Source organism: Microcaecilia unicolor, chromosome 6 (genome assembly GCF_901765095.1).
Source record: "Microcaecilia unicolor chromosome 6, aMicUni1.1, whole genome shotgun sequence".
NCBI lineage: Eukaryota > Metazoa > Chordata > Amphibia > Gymnophiona > Siphonopidae > Microcaecilia > Microcaecilia unicolor.
Genome location: NC_044036.1, coordinates 128,062,012 through 128,075,497, shown reverse-complemented (window position 1 = coordinate 128,075,497; position 13,486 = coordinate 128,062,012). Strand labels below are relative to the sequence as shown.

General features: G+C 36.7%; 1 pseudogene; it reads left to right on the top strand.

Annotated features, from left to right (window-relative positions):
* The first annotated feature begins 12,741 nt into the window (after nucleotides 1-12,741).
* Nucleotides 12,742-13,150, top strand: LOC115472433 (annotated as a pseudogene).
* Nucleotides 13,151-13,486: the final 336 nt, after the last annotated feature.

Here is a 13,486-nt window from a genome sequence, read left to right as displayed (position 1 = left end):
AGCCGACACCCCCCCAGCGACGTGCACCCAGGGCGGACCGCCCCACCGCCCCCCTTCCTATGCCACTGCAGAAACATTTCTGCTAGTTCTAACTACATATGTCAAACAACATTTATGCAAAGGTGATCAAGTAATTCTTCTCCAATTCGATATATGGGTGGCGTTCGATGTGGTTGACTACACATTTCTACTCGAATGCCTGGATCAGATAGGAATAAGGGACTGTGTTCAAATGGTTCAGCAAATTCCTTTCTTGTCAAGCAAAACAACCAACTTCTGGTCTCCTAACTGCGGGGTCCCGCAGGGATCTCCCCTCTCACCTATCCTATTCAATCTCATGTCATTCCTTACCTCAATACATCTGGGATTTAATGAACTACTATTATACTAGTCAGAAAACAGCAAGGTTGTCAGTCCATCAAATCCAAAACAGAAAATAAAACAATGGGGCAGACCTTATAAAAAAAAAACCCAATGTCTTTATTAGTAAATTAAAAGCTCCCAGGTATTCAACATAAAATGTCTGACATGTTTTTTGAAAGACTGTTCCCAGAATCTAGCTTTCTATGTTTTTACAGCCACACCAGCCTGGTTTTACATCAGCTGGTGACCTATTGCCCCTGACACAGCCATTTTTCTACTGGCGAAACATGGCCACGTAGGGCATTTTATGTTGAATACCTGGGAGCTTTTAATCTACTAATAAAGACATTGTTTTTTTTTTTTTACAAGGGCTGCCTCATTTTTTTTAATCTACTATTATCCTATGCAGATGACATCCTGCTTCTCTTAGCAGTGACAGCATCAAACATAGATCCAACTCAGTCTGTAGTGAGTGGTATGACTGCTGTCAGCACCTGGGCCCTGAACAATGAACTGAAATTGAATGCGCAAAAAACCAAGGACCTGTGGTTCCAAAATCAGGGAATTGAGTTCCCATCATCAATATCCTTGACCAATGGTCAAATTTTTACAGTTGAATCTGAAACCAGAGTACTAGGAGTTTTGCATGACTCTTCACTCACCTTCACTTCCCATATTAACCAGCTATGGAAGAAACACTATTTAAAATGAGACAGCTGTGTCTGTTCAAATAATTCTTCGACCAAAACGCCTTTGCATACTAGTCCAAATGTAAGTCCTACTTCACTTGGATTACTGTAACATTTTATTTTTTGGTATTAAGTATCAATATCAGAAAAAAACTGCATATCATACAGAACACAGCTGCTAGACTAATATACAGATTGAATAGATATACTTGTTTCAACTCATCTAAACAAACTGCACTGACTCCCATAGCAGAAAGACTCAGATTCAAAGCTGCTTGTTTAGATTTTTAAATCCTACAGGGCTTCACCTGACTAAAATCACTTCGCTATGACTGGTCCAGTCTAACAAACTGAAACAACAACTGGTGCTAGCATCACTGTTCCAAAAGTTTTGTGTCATCTGTAAGTTTAATCACCTCACTCGCTGTTCTGAATTCCATTTCATTTATAAATATGTTAAATAGCACCAGTCCCAGTACTGATTCCTGTGGCACTCCACTGTTCACCTTCCTCTATTGAGAGAAATGACTTCTTCTATTTCTGTCGAATAACCAGTTCCTAATCCACACCAGAACCTTGCCTGCTATCCCATAAGTCTTTAATTTTCTATCATGAGGAACTTTAACAAAAGCTTTCTCAAAATCTAGATACACTACCTCAACTGGCTCAACTTTATTCACATGTTTATTCACTCCTTCAAAGAAATGAAGCAAGTTGGTGAGGCAAGACTTCCCTTGGCTGAACCCATGCTGACTCTGTCCCATTAAACCATGTTTGTCTTTGTGTTCTGTAATTTTATACAGATATATTTTGCAGCAACAGGAACATAGTAGCTATCATTCTTCAGATACAATAGAAAGCACTTACTATAATAAACATCTTTTAAAGGAATACAAAAGAAGTAACCTTGTTACTAGTATGCTTTCAAATAAATATGAACTTCAATGTACTAACAAGCAAGTGTCTCAACCTCCCATTTATTCTTGATTTAGACAGGGATGGAACCATGGCTTTGAGCTGTTAAGTGGATGGCTTTTACATTGCAAAGATGCTACTTTGTCCAATATTGACTCTAGTATTTGATTCCATGTCAGTAATTGTTCCTCAATAGATGTCAAGACAAAGTTGGAGGGAAAAGAGGTGAAAAAAGGATTCTATAACAATGTGCGTAACTTAACAAGCTTAACAAGCCAATGAGGGCTGATAATAGCACTTAACAAGCAATAATGAACACAAATTGGCATTGATTAGAATTTATGTGTACAACTCACTAAGCGTATTCTGTAATGAAGTGCGCCAAACTTCTAACATGCACAGGCAAAAAGGGGTGTAGTTATAGGTGGGGAAATGAGTGTTTCATGGGTGTTCCAAATTTCATGAGTGCAGATATAGAATATGGCCTAGTGTTATTTATTTATTTTTTTATATCATTTATACCCCACATTTTCCCACCACTGGCAGGCTCAATGTGGCTTACAACATAAATGTACATACCAGGATTTACGCCATGTTTTCATTGATGTAAATGAATGTGCGTTGTTTTAGGCGCTGAGATATCAACTAAGTGTAATCTAGGCATTGATTAGAGTATACGCTTAATTGGCATTATTTTTAGCTCTGATGTTTTTAGGCTCCATATATAGAATCTCCCCCTTTGTGCTCAGTGCATTTTTCTTTTGTGACCATTTTTGGGGGAAAAAAACATTTAAGAGGAAAACACACAAAAGCAAGCAATTGAGACATATGGGGAGGGGGAGCAGCATTCTTATTAGACTGGCCACACAGACATTCCAGCAAAGCAGTGGGGAACCCTAGGGGTGATGCAAGGGACTTCACATAAAATGTCCCAGGTACACATCTTACCATTATCCCCTTATACTGTATGGTGAGCCCTCTAAAACTCACCCTAAACCTACTGTAACCAATTGTGTACCCTACAATAGCCCTTACGGCTACAGGTACCACGTATAAGTGGATACAGTAGGTTTGTGGGGGGGTTTGGATGGCTCACACTTTCCACTACAAGTGAGACAGTTAGTGGGTTATGGGGTCGGGTCTCCTTCTCTACAGTGCACTGCACTGACCACTAGACTTACTCTGGGGACCTGCTTGCTGCTTTAATGAGACTGGCCATAACATCTGAAGCTGTCAAAGAGGCTAGTATGTACTGTTTCTTTCACATCTTTGGAGGTGGGAGGTGGTCAATGACCACTGGGGAAGTAAGGGGGTCATTTAGGGCACCTTTTTTGACTCAGTCGTGATTGAAACAGGTCCAGACCAAAACGTCCAACTTTCAGCCCTGGAAGTTTTTGCTTTGTTCCATTATGGCAGAAAAACATCCAAGTTTTGGCAATGCCCAATTCCTGCCCCCAACATGCCATCTTGTGATTTAGACACAGTGCAGACAAACTGATTAGAAAACTGTTTTAAAAATGTGTTGCAAAAATAGTGATTTAAACATGTTTGTAAGAAAAACATCTTTCTGCCACTTTGTGCTTCTTTTTGGACATTGTTCTGTTTCAAAGAATGAGCCCCATAGTATAGTGTCCTTCTATATTACAGACAGAGCATGTTTCAGATGATGAAAACTGATATAAGTGCTGTTTGATGGCACCATTGGGGTTAATTTTGCAGACACTACTTGGAGGTTTGCTGATTATGGAGCCACTTGGAGAGTTCTGAAGCCAGATGAAAGAGATTACATTTTTCACTCATTCCCTCATTCAATTTATAGCTTAGTTTACTAATTTTTATATCCAAAAGCCTGATACCTAATTTATCAGAGTCGTTCATTAGGCCCACTTTGATATCTGATCATGCTGCAGTTGGAATGCACATTTCAGGATTTCATCAAAATATGAAATCACCATACTGGAGGCTGAATAGTGATTTGCTGGAAGAGGAAGACTTCTTATCAAGAATAAAAGATACAACTACTGACTATTTTATTCATAATTACTGCACAGAACTCTCCCCAGTTTCTATTTGGGAAATGTATAAGGCTGTAATCAGGAGTGAAGTGATCATCTATGTGGTGTGGAAGAAAGCCACTTCTGTTAAACTCCTTGTGGAGTTGGAACAGAAAATAGAACTCCTATAGAGTAGACATATAATATCGTTAGATCCTGAAATGCTTCATGATCTTCAACACTAAGTTTGCTTATAACCGCCATTTAAGTCAACAAGCTGGACACTGTTTTTCTTCAGAAAATGCTCTATTACTGTATTTCTCCTCTCAGCACAACATCTAAAAGTAAGAAAACCTGTCAGAGAATCACTGGAGTTCAGGATGACCAAGGTAAACTGTGTACATAAGATTCTGCTACAGCGGAACACTTTGCTGAGTTTTACAAGCATCTGTGTACTTCAGAAAACTTTGATTCTTTATCCCATTGCATATCCTTTTTGGATAAACTGAATTATCCTCAGTTCTCTCAAGCTCAACAACTGAAACTCTTAGCACTAATATGTCTCAGAGATTACAGCAGCTATTAAGGGACTGCCCAACAGGAAAGCACTTGGTCCCAATGGCTTACTGGTGGACTTCTATAAGTTACTTTCATCATATTTCAATTATAAGCTTTTAGACCATTATCACCACCTTATTGATAACCCAGGTAAAGCAGGCCATTTTAACAAAGCAAGAATCACTGTTTTGGCCAAGCATGGTCATGATGCCTCTTAGTAGCTAATTACCATCCCGTTTCACTTCAGAATGCAGACTACAAAAGGTTTCCTAAGATATTGGCAGACATTTTGCCCAGTGATGACAGATCTTATCCATCTGGACCAGGTTGGCTTTGTTACATGCCACTGCATCTTCGACAATGCCAGACTGTTTCATAATTTATTGGTGGTGGCCCAACAAGATATCCTGATGGGAACTTTGCTGATCGATGCTGAGAAAGCCTTTGATTGCATAGAGTGAGGATATTTTTGAAGTCGAGATGGTTTAATTGTGGATCACCTTTTAAACAATATGTCTCTATATTGTATGATAATCCAACCTCCTCTATTGTAGTCAACAGTCTATTATTGAAGGCCTTTCCACTACAACAAGGATGTCATGTGCTGCCAATTTTGTTCAATTTAGCTTTAGAACTACTCCTCCTGGCTATCCAGCAAACACCAGAAATTCACAGTATCAATATTTGGACACAGAATTCAAGTTGTCAGCTTATGCTGATGATGTTATCCTTTTATTCTCATATCTGGAGCATTCTGGAACTTACATTATTGATTTCAAAATATGCTGGGTTCTCTGGATACAAAATCAACTTAATGATGTCTGAGCTTATGCTGATCAACTGGAGACATGTTACATTTGATTTAACCAACTTTGAATTTCAATGGGCTGAAAAGGATATTAAATATCTCTGTATTCCTCTAACTGGTGATATAGAAGAGATCAAATAGAGACATATGGCTAAATTGAATCCATTATAAGTTAAACCTGTTCAACCTGGTCGCTATTACATCTTCCTTGGTGGGGTTGGGATGATTCCTTTAAGATGGTGGTTATGCCACAGGTTAATTATACTTTTTCTCTACCCAAGCAGCTTCTACACTACATATGAAAGAACTCTTCTATATTTCATATGGGCAAACAAGCCTCTGAAGATAGAGAAAAACAAGTTGAAAAGAGCTAAGGATGATGTCAGTATCAACTTCCTGGATTTTTACTCATACCATCTGACCTTCTTGATGTATATGGTCATCAGTGGTTGAAGGTTAGTTCACCAAACCCTGAATTTCTGCCTTGATTTAACACAGAAACAGCATTTATCCATCCAATATCTTTCAAGCTTTTTATGGGTCATGTCCTCATCTAAGATAATTCTTGCTCATCATGTCCTTCACAGCATTAGTACTGGTCTCAGAGAATTTGATAGATACCAAAAACACCCTTGGACAAAGAGAGGTCTGGCTCCTATATGGGATAATCCTAGGTTAACCATTGATAGGAAGATGTTTTACTGGAAACTTTGGATTAATGCTAGGATTTGGACAATAGAGCAACTATATGATAATATAAGCTTTTGATCTTTGCATGATAGTTGCTCTTTACCACTCACCTACAAATGTGTCATATTATATGGGCCTTGGAGAAATTGGAGAATCTTTCTCATAATCTTCCTGCAATGCTGGAGCTTGTACAAAGTTAAGCATAAGGCCATACTATTTCTACGTGTTTTAAGCTTTTACAGGACTATAAATATTCCTCAATCCCCAGATCTCAATATCATTGGGTTTTAGAATTCTCTCAAATACAGATGTGAATTAGAAACTTTTGGGTGTTTACCAAGAGGCCCACCTTATCAGCAAGCCTTATGCAATCCTTATTTTTCCTCCTATATAGAACTATCTGAACACTAGTCAAAATGCATAGGGCAGATCTGCAATCAGATACAATTTGGAATTGTGGGCAGTTTATAGGAACTTTTACACATATGATATTCAACTGTCCCAAAGTGCAGAATTTTTGGCAGGGCATGTGGGTAACACTTAAAAAGCTGTTTCCCTCTATTCCTTCTCCCTCCTTGTCAGTTGTTATCTTTAGAGCTGCGCTAGTGCAGTTTGAATTGCCCTATCACTCTGGAAAACCTTTTCATATTTGATATCTATTGCATTACACCAAATCCTTTGTGGTTGGAAGAGTTCTGGTAGTCTTATTGATGGGGAGAAATGAAAAAATAGACTTTTACTTCAGCAGATTTAGCCCATACGCAGCAGAACTTTAGAAGTGTTAACTCCCATTTTTTTTCTCTCTCTCTCTCTCTCTTTCACACAGACTCTTGAATAAAATTCAATTACTCTCTCTTCTTTAACTTCCAAACAAAAATGATGTTTACTTACAGTTTCTTCAGATAACTATTTACATCATACTTGCAGTAGACATGGTAAACTACTGACAAAAATTCTGTCAGTTGGTTATCATACAGCTTGAAGAGAGATTGCTAACACCATCTTATGCTGACACAGACTGACTCACTCTCAGAGCAACTAGAGTGACTCGGACACACCCACAAGACATTACACTATATCCAATGACATCATAGCTCATAGAATTGTGACAGTTAATGCATGCAGCACTTGTCTTTCACATATTCCTACATACCCCTTCACATGCATTATTGTCCAACAATTCAATTCTTATATATTTATTTATATACATACAGTCCTAGCTTTTCTCGTAGATTTTAAAAATTTTTTACAGCTAGCGGTTTCGTCAAGATATCAGCAATCATTTGGTCAGTTTGTTTATATTGCAAACTTATTACTCCTTGCCTTGACAATTCTCTGACATTATGGAATTTTGTTGCAATATGTTTTGTTCTAGACTGTACCCTGTCATTTATTGACAACCTTATACAGCTTTGATTGTCTTCAAAAATCTGTATCGGTCTCTGCTGTTCTATACCAAAATCTGTACACAGTTTTCTATCCACATTAGTTCACGACATGCTTCAGACACAGCAACATATTCTGCTTCTGTGGATGATAAACTTACAATGGTTTGTTTATGACTTGCCCATGAAATAGATGCTTTTCCACATAAACACATACCCACTTGTGGATTTGTAATCTGAATGATCTCCAGCCCAATCAGAATCACAGTAACAAATCAATTTCTGATTACTATTTACCGGAATCACCAATTTACAGTCAATATCTTACCACTCTTTTTACAGCAGTCCAGTCAGTCTTAGTAGGCTTGTTCACTCTTCTACTTAAAATTCCTACAGCATTCGCTATATCAACTCTGTAAGTGGTAGTTAGATACAAAAGTTTTCCTATTGCAGATCTGTATAGAATGTTATCTGGTAATGGTTCCCTTTCAGTTTCATCCCTCTGAAAATCTGTGGTCATAGGTGAACCTACTGAGTGTGCTTCCTGCATACCCATACTTTCAATAAGATCATTAATCTTTTGTTTCTGACTTATTAAATAAGAACCATCTTTCTGTTTTTCAATATTCATACCTAAATAGTATGACACATTTCCAAGTTTAGTTATTTCAACATTCTGATTTAAACACTTTACAATGTCTTTATACTCTTTTTCACTTTCACTTGCTATAAGCAAATCATCTACAAATGCTAAAATGTACACACAATGACCTTCCTTTTGTGTAGTATACAAGCATTTATCTGCTTCTCCTTGCTTAAAATCTAAATCAGTTATCATTTCATGCATTTTCTCATTCCAGCATTTTGCACTTTGCTTTAAACCATATAAACCTTTGTTCAGTTTACACACTAAATGACTGTTATTTGTATCTATGAAACCTTTGGTTGTTTCATATACAAGTCTTCAGATATATCTCCATGAAGAAATGCTGTTTTAACATCTATGTGTTTCACTTGCATTTTCTTTGATGCAGCTAAGCTTAGGAGAGTTCTGATTGTTGTGTGTTTCACTACTGGTGCAAATACTTCATCATAATCTTCACCATATTTTTGAAGATAACTTTTGCTACCAGTCTGGCTTTATATCTTTCTACTTGTCCTTGTGCATTTCTTTTCAACTTAACCCACTTGCATCCTATGGCCTTTTTGCCATGGGGTAATTCAGTTAAGTTCCATGTTTTGTTTTTATGCAACGCGTCGATTTCATCTTCTGCAGCTTTTTTCAATTCTTCTGCTTCTTTTTCAGACATTTGATCAATTTCATCCCAAGTTAAAGGTTCTTGTGCATCATCAGAAGTTGTTAAATAAGATAGTCTTTGGGGTGGATTACCTCGATTTTCTCTGGATGAGCGTCTGACATTTTGTTGGTCTGACCTCTCTGTGTCATCTGAGATCGAGATTCTATCTCCAATCATTTCCCCTTCATCAGTGGTACTGTCTTCAGTATAAACACTTTCTGTATCTATTTCATTTTCCTGTTCCTCATTAGAATCAGAAAAATTATTATCAGACAATTCTGGTATGTTAGTGTTTATCACCGGGATATTGATTATTGGTTTCTTTTCATATTCTGGATGATAAGGTTCATTTGGAATTTTCCAGTCTTTATCAATTTTTTTATTTTCATCAATCAAATGTGATGTGTTTTACACCAACAAATCCAGTGTTTAGATTCAGAATTCTATAACCTTTGTGACCTGAATCATAGCCCACTAGAATTCCTTTTTCTGTTGTGGAATCCAGCTTATGTCTCTTCTGTTTTGGCACATGAGCATATGCTGTACTTCCAAATATTCTTATATGTGACGGATTTGGTTTTTACTATGCCACATTTCATGTGGGGTGCGATCAGTCCCTTTTGTAGGTAGTCTGTTCTGTAGGTATACTGCTGTGAGAATTGCTTCTCCCCATAATCTCTTTGGAAGATTACTATCAGATAGCATACATCTTGTCATTTCTACAAGCGATCTGAACTTTCTTTCAGCTACAGAATTTGTTCTGGTGTATATGCAACTGTCTTTATGTGCTGAATACCTTCTTGTTCTAGAAATGTTTGTATGGTTTGTGAAGTAAACTCACCACCGTTGTCAGTCTGTAGAATCTTTGGTTTTTATCAAATTTATTGCTTACCAAGGCTACAAACGTCTTTAACATATCAGCAACTTGATTCGTTCTTTTAATAGATAGGCCTACAGTATCTAGAGAAATCATCACAAATATTAATGCATATTTGTTATTCCCTAGTGATGGAATATTAAATGGTCCACATAAGTCACTATGTATCAAGTCCAGTATTTTACTACTTCTTTTTCCTTTATATGATGGAAATGAGGGTCTTACCCCCTTTTGAGTAATACAATCTATGCATTTTTCCATCTTACCATTACTGGCACTTATTTTTATGCCTGTTGCAAGTTGCTTACTTTGCAGCTCCAAGATCACCTTTGGATCTCTGTGTCCCATTCGACGATGCCAGGTCTCAAGATTACATTCTGTATTCTTCTTTGTTTTTATAAGATGATGATTCATCTGTAACATTTAACTTATAGACATTGTTATTCATATAACCTTCAGCATAAATTTCATTACCATCAGAAATTGTACATTACTATTTTCAAAATGAATTGAAAAACCTTTCTTGTCTAATGCTGATACACTGAGCATATTACAAACTACTCGTGGAACATATAAGACATCTTTTACAAGAGTTTTTTTGACTCCATCTGATACTATGCATTTTAAATGTCCATTTCCTTTTGCTTTGATCATTGTTGAGCCAGCATTTGCTGTGTGAAGACTACCATCTTCTGGTCTCATATCTGTGAAAAATTCTTTATTATTGGTTATATGTTTTGTGCTGCCAGAATCTAATATCCAACTATTTTTATCTGAAGTGTTCTTCATTTATTAAAATATTTTTCTGTCATTATACAGCTCTTATTCTTACTGTTGTCATGGTCATAATTTCTTCTTTGACCATGCTTATTCTCCATTGGCTTAAATGAGCTAGAAGGGGTGTGGTTTTTCTTGTTACAGTATTTTGATACATGTCCCTCTTTACCACATGAATAGCAAATCAGCTTGTTTCTGGGCAGGCTTTTTTCATTAGCTCCGCCTCCTACTATGCATTGCTGAGAAAAATGTTTCATTCTGGTTAATCTCTCTTGGTGAACAGATCTCCTCTGTTATAATACATTCTTGTCTAAGCTTAGAGACAGCCTGTTCAAAAGATTGTCCCTCAATTGCTTCATTCACTGTCCTGAATACTTCAAAACTTTTAGACAGAGATGTAAACATAAAAGCTCTCTTTAAAGCATCGCAGATAGGTATACCCGATAATTCTAGCTTCTTAAATAATGACATTAAATGTGTTATATGATCATTACATTTTTTCTTGTCATTCAACTTCAATTGAATTATTTCTGATAACCATATAGGCTGTTGTTTGTATATGAAGTACCATACATGGTTTTCAATTTTTGCAATATTTCTTTTGAGGTGTCTGTTCCATCAATCAATATTGCCTGTTTCTCTGTCAGAGCTTCATATAGCATACTTCTGACATAACAGTCTGCAGTATTCCATTCTTCAAAATTGTCAGCATTTCTTACTTGATCCAAATATATTTAGCTTCTTTGCTTCAATAATACATTTAAATCTCATCTCCCACTGAATATAGTTATATTCATTCAGTTGGGGCACTTTGAGAGAACATAGTAATGGTGCAGCTGCCATCTTGTCTTTTGTGTGGAGAGATTAAAAAAAATTTCTTAATGTTTTCTTTTTTTTTTATTTTAGTGGTCTGGGCCCATAACCCAATATGATGAGGAGAAATGAAAAATAGACTTTTACTTCAGCAGATTTAGCCCATACGCAGCAGAGCTTTAGAAGTGTTAACTGCCATTTTTTTTCTCTCTCTCTCTCTCTTTCACACAGACTCTTGAATAAAAGATTCAATTACTCTCTCTTCTTTAACTTCCAAACAAAAATGATGTTTACTTACAGTTTCTTCAGATAACTATTTACATCATACTTGCAGTAGACATGGTAAAACTACTGAATACAAAAATTCTGTCAGTTGGTTATCATACAGTTTGAAGAGAGATTGCTAACACCATCTTATGCTGACACAGACTGACTCACTCTCAGAGCAACTAGAGTGACTCGGACACACCCACAAGACATTACACTATATCCAATGACATCATAGCTCATAGAATTGTTGACAGTTAATGCATGCAGCACTTGTCTTTCACATATTCCTACACTTATTGCCTCATTTTGGTGGAAACTGTTTTATTATATTATAGATATGAAAAAGCATCGGCAAGTAAGTTACACAATTTACACTCTGTAGAAAGAAACTTGGCAACCTCTTGCTGTCTTTTTAAAGATATCATCTTAGTAATGTCTCAGAGATATTGTTTCCAACTACTTATCTCACTTGCAGAGAATTATTATTATTATTATTTATCAAGCTGATTTTTTCTTGTTTTTTTATTATTATTTTTATTTTGGAATTAGCAATGTTGAACTAACTGAATAACTGTGATTTTTTTCTGAATCCCATTTTTGTTGTTATTGTACAATTTCTGATGTATTCTGTTTTGTGGATAATGATTGTAGTCTTTCATATTCTTTATTAAAAACTAATAAAAATGATTTAACTCTAAAAATAAGATTGAATATGTATGTGACAAATACGTGTTTAGGTCCAGTAATCCTTTGATAGAGATCCAAGTCAGATAAGAATGACTTAAAAAATGAAATTCTAGAACTAAAAGAGTCATCAAAATGTAGATTAAAGTTACCTAAAATAATAACCTCTGAAAGATAATAGACAATTCTGCAATAGTCTGAGAAATGTTGTCCCAGACTGAAGCGGGAAGTCTGGGGGACAGTAGAAAAGCTCTAAATGAATAACAGGGTGAAAGTTAAGTTTAACCATAGTATTAGTATTTCTCATCCTACACTTCCCCAGCTGTAAAGGACTAAAATACAAGCTGATGCACGCCACCACCTTCTCTTACATGAGCACGCAGTTATGGAATGCATTACCCCAGATCTGAAAACAATTGAAACAATTACCTTTCGCAAATCTCTGAAGACATATTTCTTCAATAAGGCCTACAATGAGAACCTACAGCCCCACTAATCCACTTCACCAACCCATTCAGTTATGAAAGCCCACCTTCTATAAATACCCTAATAAATTCCTTCCTTCTTCTTTCTTCCCTTAATTAATCTCTACACAATACTACTATACTTGATATAGTGCCTCAAGGGTATCGGTGGAGCGGGTGTTGTGCTGTTTTCTGCGGCTACCATGTTTCCTCTGGCTAAGTCGGCGCTCGTGCTCACTGCTCGAAGTGTTCAGCGGATTGCATCAAGGCAAAGCCACCACAAAAATGAGCATGACTTCCATGATAAATATGGAAATCTGATCCTCGTTTCTGGGGCAGCATTCTGTACTTCAATTTGGGCATATGTTGTAACAGACTGGAATTACTTGGAATTTGTCTCCTGTTGGAAGAATTACACCAAAGGAATGGAAGGATCAATAAATCATCTCTGCTGGTGCTGGAGCAATTTAGAACTTGGCTAAGCTGTGTACATAAAGGCATTACCTCCTTAATAGCACCATGCCTCAGATGTTAATATGACTGTAATAAATATTTCAAATCTTAATTTTGCTTTATTCATTTATTCATACCGCAAGGATCAAAACATATAAATCCCATATACACCATAACAATGCCTCAAGATATTACCCCATGTACTCCACTTCCCCGTACTCTCTCTCCCATTCAACAATCTACCCACAGATAAAAACTGTCTACCCCATCGCTCTCTTGCTATTATTCGATCAGCGTAGTAATTCCCCAACGTCATATCCTTCCTTAACTATTCACAATGTAACCCATAATCGTAATGTAACAAACTGTATTTCCATCATTTACAATGTATTGTAAGCCACACTGAGCCCGCAAATAGGTGGGAAAATGTGGGATACAAATGCAATTA